A 13,038-nucleotide genomic window follows, 5' to 3' on the forward strand; every position below is an offset into this window, starting at 1 on the left:
AGCTATGCTAAAAATTATCTGACACTTTGCAGTCTTACAACACTCAGTAATCTAATAGTGGTTCTGGAATCTGTTTTCAGGCATTGTACATACTTTAAAAATGCTTCTTCCCTCAATGAATTTGTAATACCGGTACAGGAAGAGCCCAAAGCTGAACACATTTTTAGTATGTAGGCAACTATAAGTGTGAAACAATTCTAATTACATGTTGCAAAGTTCAGCCTAAAAATTCAAGCTGCATGTTTTAACAGTTGTTGGTCAAGTAGGACTACCAAGTTACTGGCCTCACTTTTAAGTGTAAGTTTTTACATTGTGCAACCTAGCACAGACTAGGTAATGGCTGCCATCGTAAAAGATTTAGTTTCAATGGAGACTGTAGCATTGTGCTCAGGATGTTTGTACAATGAGGCTCTGTAAACCTCGCTTGCAGATATGTAATGCTTTGATCTGTTTACTGGACAAATGAAAAATTAAACTGATGTCTCCCATTTTTTTTTTTTTTCTGCTTGGGAGAAACTAGTGGTCAGGAAATCTGGCTAGCCCTATCAGATTTTGCCCCAAGAAATTGCATCAGTTTTAAAAAAGAGGTATTGTACTTGCAGCTTAATGTTTAAACTTAGTGTCAAAACGTTATGGCAGGATAATGCAAATGGTTTTCTTGGGTGGATTTCAACTCCTGTGCTAGTATCTGGTAGAATACATTTACTTTCTTGCATTGAAATACCATGCTGTTTCCATCACAATGATGCCACTTTTAGCTAGCTGGTTGCAGCCAGATTCAGAGATAGTAATCAAAATTGTTTTGAAATGTATCTCTGTTTATTACAGTGTAAATTTTTCTTTTATACTTCATATTATTCAGTGATTAAACATGTTTACTTTGAACAGGGTATGTGTTCTAGGTGGGTGGAGGCAAAATAAAATTGTGTTTAAGCCAGTTGTAATTTAATTTCAGCTTTGTACATTTTGTTGAGACAAGAAAAGCTGCTGGCATTTGGACCTTGCAGTATATTATGAAGTGACTACCAGTTCAGATTCTCCTATGGAATTAAAACAAATTGGAAAGCAGAGTAAGAAAGAGGAAGAGATGTTTCTATGAATTAAATGTCAATGGCTTGTGGTTTGCCATCCTCTGTTGCTTTTGTTGATAATGGCTGGTTACGTTAACTTCTTCCCACCACTTTCTTCTTGAACTTGAAGCAAAGCAGTTTTGTTGTGGTATAACACCTGCTAGCATAAAAATGGTTGTAAATCCACTGCTGCATCTTCACTCTGCAGCCCAGTAGGAAGGAAAGAAGGGTGGAAGAGACTGTTCTTTAGAAGTACAGATGGCTTTAGTAATTAAAAATGTTTTGTAAAATAATAAAAAAAAAAAAAAAAAGAAAGAAAAGTATAACTTCATATAGCTGCCAAAAAAGGGACTGTATGAAAAAGCTGAGTGCATCTGTTTGGTACATTTGGAAGTGGAACATACCTACTATGATCAGCTATGTACTTTCACATGTGTTGTGGGACAAAGAGGTTTGGATAAAATGGCATGCCTATTCTGTGTTATTTTGCACAGTGCAGTGTATCTTGTATTATAACAGATATGTAATTATCTCTAAATATTCCAGGGGAAAAATAATGCTGCTTTCTCTTGCTGTTATGAAGGACTGGGATAATAAAAGCATACATTATAACATGCTATGTTGGAGTTGCTGGACTACATCTCAAAACATGAATGACAAGAAGTAAGCTCCCAGTTTTTGAAACACAAGGCCCATCCCAAAAAGAATGACTGAGCTGCAGTAGGATTTCTGTGATGATGCTGAGGTTTCCCTGGAGACCTTAGATGATTGTGTTTTATCTTAGTGATTTAAAGTGCTGGCAACTGGTGGCTTGCTGGCTTGGAAGAAGCATCTATCGTCTTCTCACCTACTGCATGTGCCCCAATGGCTGCCCAGGTGTCTGTGATTGCCCTTTCATTTCTCTTTTGTTTGGATATGGTGAGACACTCCTAAACTTTTAGTTGGAGTGCAGTTTTTCATGAAAATAATTAATTTCATTGGCTCAAGCAGAGTAAAAGCATTTACTCATAATTGAGCTGGATTTTTTGTAGTGCTGTGAAATCTTGGATTGTTAATGCTTTCAGCAGCAGAGAGTAATTTCATAGATCGAAAACCTCTTAAACTGCAGCACAATAATTTTGGTTCCAAATAATTACTATAGATGACTGTAAAAATAGAGTACTTCTCTGCCTCCCCCCCAATATGACCATCCTAAAACATAGCTAAAACTACCTCTAGGAACTTTAGGATAGTCTATAGTTGTTACATCCAGGATACCCTGAAATGCTGTGACTCAAATTGCAGATTGTGTCTTAGGCCTGTTACATTTGCACGCAGATGAGAGTTTGTGGTACTGTTTTATATTGTGCAAATGCTGCCGCTCTTTATGGCTTGGCTTAAATGATGTGGTTTTATCACATAAGTATAATATGTTCGCTGTAGGAAGAAGACTGGAAGATTTTATTATTTATAAATAATTTTGGAGAGCGTACTTAACTATTATTGATTGATATGCTTTTCATAAAGCATAATTTCTGGGCTCTAAGTTATTTGAAGTCTCTGTGGAAATAATCTGACTGTTTCAGGCATTGGGTGTGCTGAATCTTGCTCAGCAAACACCAGGAAGTGTGTTTTCATTTTAGTGATATCCACCCTGAAACTGAGTCAAGAACTCTTATGACTGCATGGCTGGACTCAGATGTAGAACTAATACTTAAGTGTGAATTGTGTGTGGCATTAGCAGCAGGTTGTGTACTTTCTTTGTTTAATAAGTTTCTGAGATAATTCAGTGAAACTAAATGCAAAAACCCTTAATAAAACCACACGGTTTATGAATATATTTTCCATCATGGTATTCCTTTGGCAGAAATGGGTGAAATGTTATTTTTTTTTCTGTTTCTGAAGTTATCAACCAATAATTGTGTTTAGCTGTGTATTTAGCTGCTTCTTTTGTCTGCATCTGTGAATCATACTGTCCATTTTTTATTTACCTGGGAACAGCCAGCCATATGCCCTGTAGTCAGTGCCATCTAGGTCAGTATCAGGGGAGAAAAGGTGCAGAGTTATCTGGTAACCAAAGAGGCTGCTGATTCTGTGAATAAGTATGTGAAATGTTCCAGAAAAATATGCCAGAGGGTCAAATTATGTAATGCTTTGAGCAGGAAGCCACTGAATTGTGTGTAGAGTGTGTCACCAGCAACAGACTGATGTCCCTGGCAGAGCTCCACTCCAGGAAGGAGCTGAGGTTTCTCAAAGGCTTTACATGAGAATGAACAATTTGATGGCGTGGCCCTTGCTAGAACAGCTTGCCCTGTTGAAGGCAGACCCAGCAGCGCACAACCCTGCTGCTAGGAGGCAGGGGGCTGATATAACATTGCTTTGGTAAGTGTGGCTTCCTTCCCACAAGTGTGTACCAGCTGGCATCATCTTATCAAAGACCTAGTGTTAGGGTGAGAGTGATTTCTTTCATGTTTTTTGGTTTGTGTGTTGGTGGGGGGGGGTCTTGTGTGTGGTTGTGTTTTTTTTTTGCATGTGGTATTGGGTTTTTTTTCCAGATTGTGAGAAAAAAAAAAAAAAAAAAGATGTATGAAGGACCTTTTTAGAAACTAAAGATCCAGATTCCTGTATAGGGAATTTAGGTGTGGTAAATGTTAAAAAATCTGTGTCTAAAGATAAGCAGATAAAGCATGGTTGGCGTTCCTTTTGCATGCAAAATTAGTTAAGATTTGGTAGGTAATGACTGTTACAGAATAGGATATATTGATGAGCTAAAATTGTCATGTTTAAATTAAGAATCTAATGGTATTTTCCAAATTGAGTACTAAGACTTCACTTCTAATTAGAATCAGGCAAAAGGTCCTTATTGGATTTTAATGTTTCAGTCTCCTAGTGGGTAACTCACGGAAGTGCTCTTTGTCCCTAGCCAGGTGTCCATAAATGGAAGACAGTAATAGACTTCTAGAAGTGTGTTCCTGTCAGGTCATACTCCCCGATCATTTCAGAGAATGGCAGGTGCAAAAAGAAACATGTATGTTAGATCCCTGTCGATGAAAACTTGCTTTCTGCTTCAAAAACCAATATTAAAAAAAATTTTGATAAGCCCAGAGTCTAAGGCTGTCTATCCTTTCAAAAGTTCATCATGATTTACCTGGGGGTTTTGAAAACGTAAGTCATTTCCCAGTAGGTTACTAGGGGGTTAAGTGACAGGAAGAGAGAGAGAAGGAGGCAACCCATATGGTATGTTTAAGGTGACAGGAAAGTTCAGGTGACTAGTCAAGAAATGAGTCTTGCCTTACTGAGCAATAGTCAAGAAATCTGTGTTGTGGCCAGTAATGACCATTGGACACTTCAGAATTTGATGCCTCACCTCCTGGTTAGGTGTTCAGTTGCAGCTGAGATCTTGTGGTGTCTATCGTGTTAGGTGTTCAGGAAGTGAGGAATATAAAATTAATGATCCTTTGCAAAAAATATGTATCAAGGTACTTAAGACCAGCCGATTTACTTAGTTTTGAAAAATTTTATATATATATATATATATATTTTTTTTTTTTTTTCAACAGTAGAGAAATTTAAATGGTGGGGTTTTTCTGAATAAAATCTGGTGAAAAGAAAAAGATTTCTGGTATTTTCATAACTAAAAAGAAACTTTTGGTTTTTTTTTCCCACTAAATTTATGAGATTGTACTCATCTGTTTACATGGAATATGAAAAATTTCAGAGCCCAATGGCAATTTTACCCAGAAAGCTTTAAATTATTAAAACCAATTGAGAAGCAGATTCTGTTTCTGTTATGTGCATTAGGTATGGTATGATGCTACTAATTTCAGTGGAGCTGTGCAGGATTTTACTCTGATGTAACCATATTGAAATTTGACCACAATCTGGAAGATGACAAAAATATCTGAGGTGTATATCCCATTGCGGACTAGTAGAGTAGCTTATATGCTTGAAAGTATTTTTGTAATGTCTTTGCTTTTCCAACAGAAACATGTTTTGAATAGTGAGTTTATTTTAGCATTAAGTTGGCCTTAGTTGTCCCCAGAAGTAAGTGTAAGGACATTTCTGTGTGCAGCTGTGAGGTGGTGGGAGACCCGGTGATACCTTGTCATGTAATGATGAGCTACTGAGGCCAGCCTGAAAGTGCAGTAGCAAAATGATAGAGTTTGAGGTACTAAAACAACAATAACAACAACAAAAAAAATCAGATAAAGGCACTGTGTAGTCTTTTACTGGAAGAGTGCACTGTCAATATTTAATGAGAACAAAGTACCTAGATGTTATCCTCTCAGAGCTGCTGTTCATGTTTTGGAAAAACTTCTGGTTTAATGGAAGTTTTGGGCAACTTTGGGAGAACTCAGCAGAACAGGAAACTATTTTCTTTAACTACTCTCATTGCTATAATTGTGATTGCCATGGTACTCAGTCCCTCTACTGTGCTACTTTGGGTGGTTTTTTGCACCATGTGTTTTCAAGGCAAACACTAGACCTACAACATGCTTTGGCTTTTTTTTTCTTTCTTTCTCTTCTTCCGTATCTCATAAAACTTAAAAGGCATCAGGTCAGATTTAATCCTGAGTATGCACTTAGTGGATATGCTCAATTTTAGGCTTGAATTATTTTACTTTAAAGGAAAAAAAAAAAAAAAGAAACTTAATGAAAGAGTGAAAAATACAGATTCTGAACTAATGTGTAGAAGCTCTTGATAGAGATTTATTTGAAAGAGCTACAGTTAATTTCATATTATTTCAATGCGGAATACACTTGTTATTTTTTCTTTTAAAACTTCTTCTCTTATAATATGTCAATTTCTAACCTAAATTGGGATTTGACTTCACTTTGTCCTTTTCATTCTGGTGTCTGTTAATCTGCTGCTTTGCTTGTTGCATGTCTGTTGTGCTTATATCTGCTTTAAGCCCTCATACAATTACTTAGGTATAGGTATGTATTTTATTAGGTATTTAAATATTAGTATGCATAATTAAGGCTTTTTTGTTTGTTTGTTTTAGGGAAAGGAAGACATTTTCTACAATGGACACTTCTACAGAGTAATTTATGATTTTCAGAAGGTATGTGGGTTTTTTTACTAGATTATTTACTTCAGGTTTTAAATATGGTTTAATGTTTCAATGCTGTGCTGTTCATATTAGTAGAACAAGAAATGTATTCTGAAAAAACAATGGTTGGGCTTTACAAGAGGAGAGGTGTTATTAGAAATTTAGGTCATAACTCTGCGAATTCCGAGTATGCTGAGCAATCCTGAAAACCACATGCCCTGACTCTAAGGAACTGTGTGTGTGAGGATGATCAGTGACACAGGTGGATGGCAGTATTCTAGGTCCTCTGTGGCCTCAGCTTTTTGTAGTAGCCTAACATTCTGGGAAGTACAGGTGAGTAATAAGCTGATCTTTTGTTTCCTATCCCCCCTACCCAGGCCTGACTAAACCACAGTGGTAATGTGGAGCCATTCTTAAAACAGCTGCAAAGGCAATTTAAGTGCTCTAATCTCTATGTGATTCCAGCAGATTCTTCTCACCTCCAATTTGTGGAAAACACTTTCTTTTTTTTCCCCCCCTCCCCCCAGTTCAGGGTTGGGTCACTTGCACATCAACTTATGTTCACTTCATACATACTCCTAGACTTAAGTGTAGTTTTATATATCCCACTGGCATCAAGGTTTCTTACCCTATTGACTTCTGCTGTCTGAAAGCTACTTTTTCTCCAGAAGTGCCAAACTCTGTTGGCCAAGCCATTCTGTTTAGCTTAAGTGAGTTCTTTGCCCATCCTTACTGCATAAGAGCAGAGCACTGCACATGCAAGTAGAGTGTAGAACTCTCTGATATTATCTGAGATGATTTCTCAGATGAGGATTCCAATTGCAGATAGATCTGCTCTAGAGGAATCTTTTGCAGGACTATTTCAGTGCCAGAAAAGTCATTGACACCAGAGGATATTGTTGTGTTGGTCATCTAGAATTTTAGAATTAGAAGTAATGGTGCATTGATCATAGGTGCTGCTTTACATATGTACAACCACCACGTTTTCCACTTCATTGTTATTTGATCCCTATACTGTATACCACAAGGATTTGGGAACTTGTTGCACTGTGACCTGGTGTTCTATCACAATTGGTTTGTTTATTTGTAACTGATAAAAAGAATTCTTCTGTGGGCACAAGTACGGTTTCATAAAGAAAAAAGTAAACCTACATTGGCCAGAAATATCATTCTTGACAAGTAGAAGCTACTGTAAATATTTTCTTAGAGCAAAAGTCTGAAAATACAGATAGCACTATCTTCTTATCCAGGTGCAAGCAGTAGAACTCCTACTAGAGACTTAGAGTGAAATCACACCGATGACAGAACTGCTGGGGTAATTGGCTGATTTGTTCAAATCGGTAAAGAAGTAGGGAATGAGTCAGTTTACATTGAACAGCTATTGCATTTGAGCATCTTGCGTGCTTTCAAAATAAAACTATATGTAATAGAGGGAAAAGCCAGTACATATGGAGTTAGGTGAAGGAAGCTAAGGATGTTGCTTTTCATTTTCCACTTGGACCCATTTTTAACCGTTTGAACATAGCATGCATAAGGATATGCCATAGGTTTCACACATCATCTTGAAAGACTTCAAAAACTTTTGGTACAGCAAATTCCAGAACTTCAGAATTTACATCAAGTAAATATGAAGAGAATTTTTCTCAATAACAAAGCAAAACCAGAACAAAAATAGCCCAGGCTGTCACAATTTGTACAGTCAGTTTTAGGGTCTGAAAGCAGCATACTGTAGTTAATACTAGTTACATTGAGGATGTGTGGGAGAGGTTTTTTGGTAGCAATAATGCTGACATCATATTATTAAATATTAAATGAGACCATCATGCATTGTTGTCTGTTTCATTACACTGTCATTCTAGACAGTATTTCTTCAGGAGATGCGATCAGCCAGTCTGTCCTTAACAGGTTTATTCTATTTACATTGTGGTGGGAGGACACGAGTGTGCAAATGGTAGATGTTGCCTTTATCGTTACACATCATTACCTCTAATCATGCTCCCTTTAATGCCATCAGGAGCTACAGGAACTTTGACCCCTGTGCTATTCTGAAAGAGAATGAGCTGAAGAGAGAACTAGGCAAAGAAAATTTTTTTAATAAACTATTGTTTCCAATACTGTTGGAAGGAAGCAGTGCTGGATCCCTGTCAAAGTGTATAATGTGAGGCTGCGCATAATGTTCACTGGGCATTCCTGACTGGAATAATAATGAAATCGTCACAGTTCCCTCTTTGATTTTATTCATCACCACTTTTTAGTTGATTTTTATGGAGGTGACATAAGATCCCTGTGGTATTTTTACAGGTTAGAATTGCAGATTTTTTTTGTAGATTAAAGGACAGAGTCAGGTTATTTGGCATGTGTATTTTTGATGAAATTACCCATTCTCTTGTGTGGGTACTCATGTGCCACTGTCTTTTAGATGGGGAGCTAAGAGCAGCATTCACCCCAGCCTCATTATCAAACCCAAGGGGCTGCTTAGTTATCACTGTATCTCATGCTTGATAAGAACCAATTTACGTGCTGCCTATATTAATCCTATTTATGTGATTAAAAATTTGTCATTAAAAAAAGGGTATATTTACATGGGAAATATGAGAAAAGGCATCAGTCTCTGATTTGGGTACAGCCCAGCCTTGTGGAAAAGGGAGTCTGCTAATAATTCTGTTCAGGATTTAGCAGCACACTGGAGCAGTCACTGGTGAACTCTTTTTTTTTATCCTGTAGGCAGGCAATAGTTGGATCAGACTGTGATGAAAAAACACTAATGTTTTTCTCAAACTGCTGTCTGACTCCCTCTTGCTTTGGAAATGTTGAAATACCTTCCTGACTGAATGAAAGTGAAGGAAGGGAGGGATGCAAATTAGAGCCATCACCAAAGATAAGTTGAACTGTAAAAGATAGTAAGCATTTCCAGTACTAAAATGCTGTCCATTAATGTTTAAAGGTGGCATTGAATAATTGCATCCTTAGCCCTGATTTTATGAGCACCTAATGGACAACTGGCTAGAATCACAAGAAGGAGGGCAGGAATATTAGGAGCTAATGTGTTAGGTGTATTTGTCTGTGTGTATGACTTTCTTTTGTTTCTCTTTACCTGTTTCTGTATGTTCTGCAGTGGTACAGTCTGTAGTCTTCACTTTAAAAAAAAAAAAAAAGTACTTCGTCTTATAATTACCTGAAGCCTCTTCATCAAGCGGTCCGATGTACCCTGGCAGAGTAGGGGCAGAGTAGATGAACCTAAAGCTTGATAAAAATGTGGAGGTGAAATGATGCAGCTTTGTTTTGTATTCAAGATCATCATTAACAGATCACTTAATCATACCATTGCTGAAGTTTTCCGTTCCCTTTGTGATTGCAAAATAGAAGACTGGCTACTGGCTCTTCTAGGTTCTGAAAGAGTATTGAAGATTAACAGACTATGTCTGCTATGATCTTTAGAGCTGAAGCAACTGCTAATTTTGCTTTAGCAGTTGAGGGAGTACTTGGTAGATTTGTGTGACTAACTTGTTCGCGTTTCTGAGGCCTCCAAAATAGTGCCATATAGCTACAGATGACATCTTGTAGCTGTCAAAGTACTGCAAGTGCAACCACAAACACCGTTAATGTGGCGCTGTGCACACCAACATACTTGTAAGAATTATCTACTATAATTTCTATTGTTACACTGCTTACTTGCTTTAGTTGAGAAGACTAAACCTTGATGACCTTGTAATCTGTCTGCTACAAGTGCAGAAATATTTGTGCTTGTTTTCCTCAATTCTAGTGTGGATCTGTACTGACTCCATTGTCACACCTGCTGAGCTTATTCATTTAAATACTGACAGAATCGAGGATGGGTTTTAGTCCTAAAGTATTTGCTTTCTGGTCATTTTATGAGGCATGGTAACTGCTCCTAAAATGGAAGTCACGCTTTATAGGGGAGAATAAAAAAAAGTTGCTTTCTTGTTAGAGACCAGTGCAATTTGCTTAGATTGCTGTTCTCAAACTAAAGGGTTTTCAATCCTAGCTTTAGACTGTGTCTCCACTGTATATCTTCTTCCTGTCACTGATAAGCACAGCAATTAAGATATGTTGTGTGAGTATCCTCCATTTGAGCTGAATTTTGCTCTGTAGCATCTATTTTGGCCCTGAATCTTACTACTGTTCTCTTAATCGGGTCCATTGACTCCTACAGGCTGTTTCTTTGTACGTGTTATCTCTGGCTTCTGGTAATTGAATTCTTTTTAGGTCTGAAAAGTTATCTGCTGTTTGTAAACAACATGCATAGCTTATTTAGGTGGAGTATACCCTCAGTTTCCCTTCAGATGGACAGTGTTTTCTTTATAAAAATTCTCTTATTCTTAGCACATTTCTAGGTCAGGAATGCTTAAAATATCTTCTGTCATTAGAACTTGGAGTCAACAGTATAAAACAAAAATAGAGAGGCAAAAGAAAAATAAATGAAGCTCACTGAATCCAGATGAAGCATTGTTTTCAAAACATTCCCTGCTGTTTGTGATCATGTAGTCTTCATACTTTCCTTTGAAAGACTGTTCTGTTTAGTTACAGCAAAATCCAGCGATGGTTAGATCTCTTTGGTGAAAAAGGTGAGCATGGAAGAAGCAGAACTTCTATACTGATGAAGGTCTCAGGCTGAGAAAAGTTGGTGGTTCAGAGAGGAGGCAGAGCTCTGGGAGCTAAAAAACAAGTGCTAACAAAAGCATGCAGGTAATTTATAGCAGTAGTAACTGTCTCAGGTTCCCTGTAGTTTCATGTACATTTAAACTGACACTTCTGATAAAGAAAGTAGTCCCCAGTCTCACTCCTAGCCTCTGCATTTCTTGTCCCTGGATGCTTGTTCACACCAAAAGTCTGTGTAAGTAACTAGTGAATCAGGCAACTGATCTGTCTGGAAAGCAGACCTGCTAAATAAAATTCTGAAAGATTATTTTTAACCTGGATAAGAGAAGGCTCTGGGGAGCCCTCATTGCAGCCTTTCAATACTTAAAGGGGACTTAGAAGAAAGATTAGGACGGACTTTTTAGTAGGGTATGTTGCAATAGGACAAGGGGTAATGGTTTTAAACTAATAGCGGGTAGATTCAGACTAGATCTAAGGAAGAAACCTGGTCTTGAACGGAAACCTAGACAGTGTGGGATGAACTGGTCAGAAAATGTGAGACACAAAATGACAGCTCATATTATTAGGCCTTGATAAAACCTGAAGAAAGTGAAGTTTTGGCAAACCATTTTGTCATATGCAGGCTCAGCTCACTAAGACATACTGGGTTCTTTGTGGTTTCCCCTCTCCCCTGCCCTTTTTTTGGGGTTTTGTTTTGTTTTTCTTTGCCTGGATCATTTTCTTTCTTCCTTATTTGTGAATTAAACTGGCTCCAGGAGGAAACCAGAGCATGAGAGTCTTCTCTAACTAACCAGCAGGAATGTGTGTCTGGAAACGGAGAGCATAGAGTAGAAAGGAGTGGAGGAAACTTCCCTTTCTAGTTTCTCAATCTAAACTCAGACAGCATGACTCAGTGCGAAAGCTGCAAGGCAGTGGTTGCAGAGGCATAGTGAGTGACATTTCTGTGTTCCAAAGGGATTCCTTTGCAGACAGGTCAGTAGGATCTTTGTCGTTGACTTCAACTGAGGCCAAGTGTATAAAAAAAGAGAGAAACGGAAAGAATAAGCAGAACAATCTGGGAGGTATGAGGAGAGCTGCAAAATGAATGAAGCAAGATCGAAAAAGTGGTAATATAATAATAAAGCTGTCAGATGTAGGAAATACGTATGTGGTGGGGAAGAAAGCAAGAGGTCATACGCACAGCAGAGTTTGGACAAAATGTTTTATTCAGTTCTGACTCTCTTCTCCCATTGAAATTATTTGCTAACCCCTAGTATTGATACACCAAGATTATTTGCCCAGTAGATTTATTTTTTTTTAAACTGATGTGTCTTCTTATGCCAGATGAATAGTGCGTTCATCTTTAGCTCTTACTGTTTTATGGTGAAGCCAAAAAGAAAATTACTAAATTACTTCCAGAAAATGCATTGTATTTAGAAATATTTTTTTTCCTTTCCTTCCAGTATTTTCAACTTCTCTAAACCCCTAAACTATGGAAAATTTCAGAGGGATGTTTTCTCTAATTACATTTGTGGTCTGGTTTGGAGCAGCAATGCTCGGTTGACTGTTTAAGTAAACAGATTCTAATCAAAAGCAAAACCCTGTATCATCCTGTGGCTTTCCTAGAACCTGCTTTTGTTTTATTGTTCACATCTCATGTGATTTTGTTGCTCTTAAAATGTGTATTGCATTATAGAACTGGGAGTGTGCATGTGCAAGATAGTTATGGAGTCTGCCTTATGGGCAGCTATTTAACTGCAGAAATCCTTTTTGAGCGCAGTACCTGTGAAAACTGGAATCTGAGAAGATGGCATGTGTTGTTCCGCATCAGAATGATTTCTTGCAGGCGATGGAAATATCTGTGGCAAATCAAATTTGCATTCAAAACTTCATTTATAATGATTGTGGTTATTATAATTTCCTCATTCTCTGTGTACATCCTCTTAACCTACCGAGTGTAAATTTTCCAAACTTGACAGGTTGCATAAGCCAGAAAAGTAGGAAATAACTCCCAAAAGAACTGCTGCCAGATCTTTGAAGCACGTATTGAGTTATTGGATCTGAAACACAATGTGTAAGAGTTGCCTTGCCAAGTTTTGAAAGTTACAGTATGTGGAATGATGAGACTGCTGTCTAGTTATTTTCTGTAAAACAAAGGGGAAAGACAGAGAAATATGGAATGTTGTTTATTGCTTAACGACACACATTCCACTTTTCAGTTGTTTATGTTTTTAACTGTTGTTTCTTCTTTTCAAAATTAATAAGACTTGTTAAAACTTACAATGAAAAGTAGAAAGTAAATCTACGTAGATTTCATAACTGCACTTTTTGCTGTT

The 13,038-nt window shown here is 37.5% G+C and overlaps 1 protein-coding gene across 1 annotated transcript in view; it reads left to right on the plus strand.

The window, feature by feature from the left end:
- The window catches only part of PLCB4 (phospholipase C beta 4), a 184,002-nt gene that overhangs the window by 12,658 nt on the left and 158,306 nt on the right, over positions 1–13,038 (plus strand). Inside the window, exon 2 of the mRNA XM_082049841.1 lies at positions 6,056–6,115. The gene's annotated coding sequence lies outside the window, so the exon portion shown is untranslated. The remainder of the gene's footprint in view (positions 1–6,055; positions 6,116–13,038) is intronic.

The sequence above is a fragment of the Streptopelia decaocto genome (assembly GCF_964273445.1).
Source record: "Streptopelia decaocto genome assembly, chromosome: 3".
Classification (NCBI taxonomy): Eukaryota; Metazoa; Chordata; class Aves; order Columbiformes; family Columbidae; genus Streptopelia; species Streptopelia decaocto.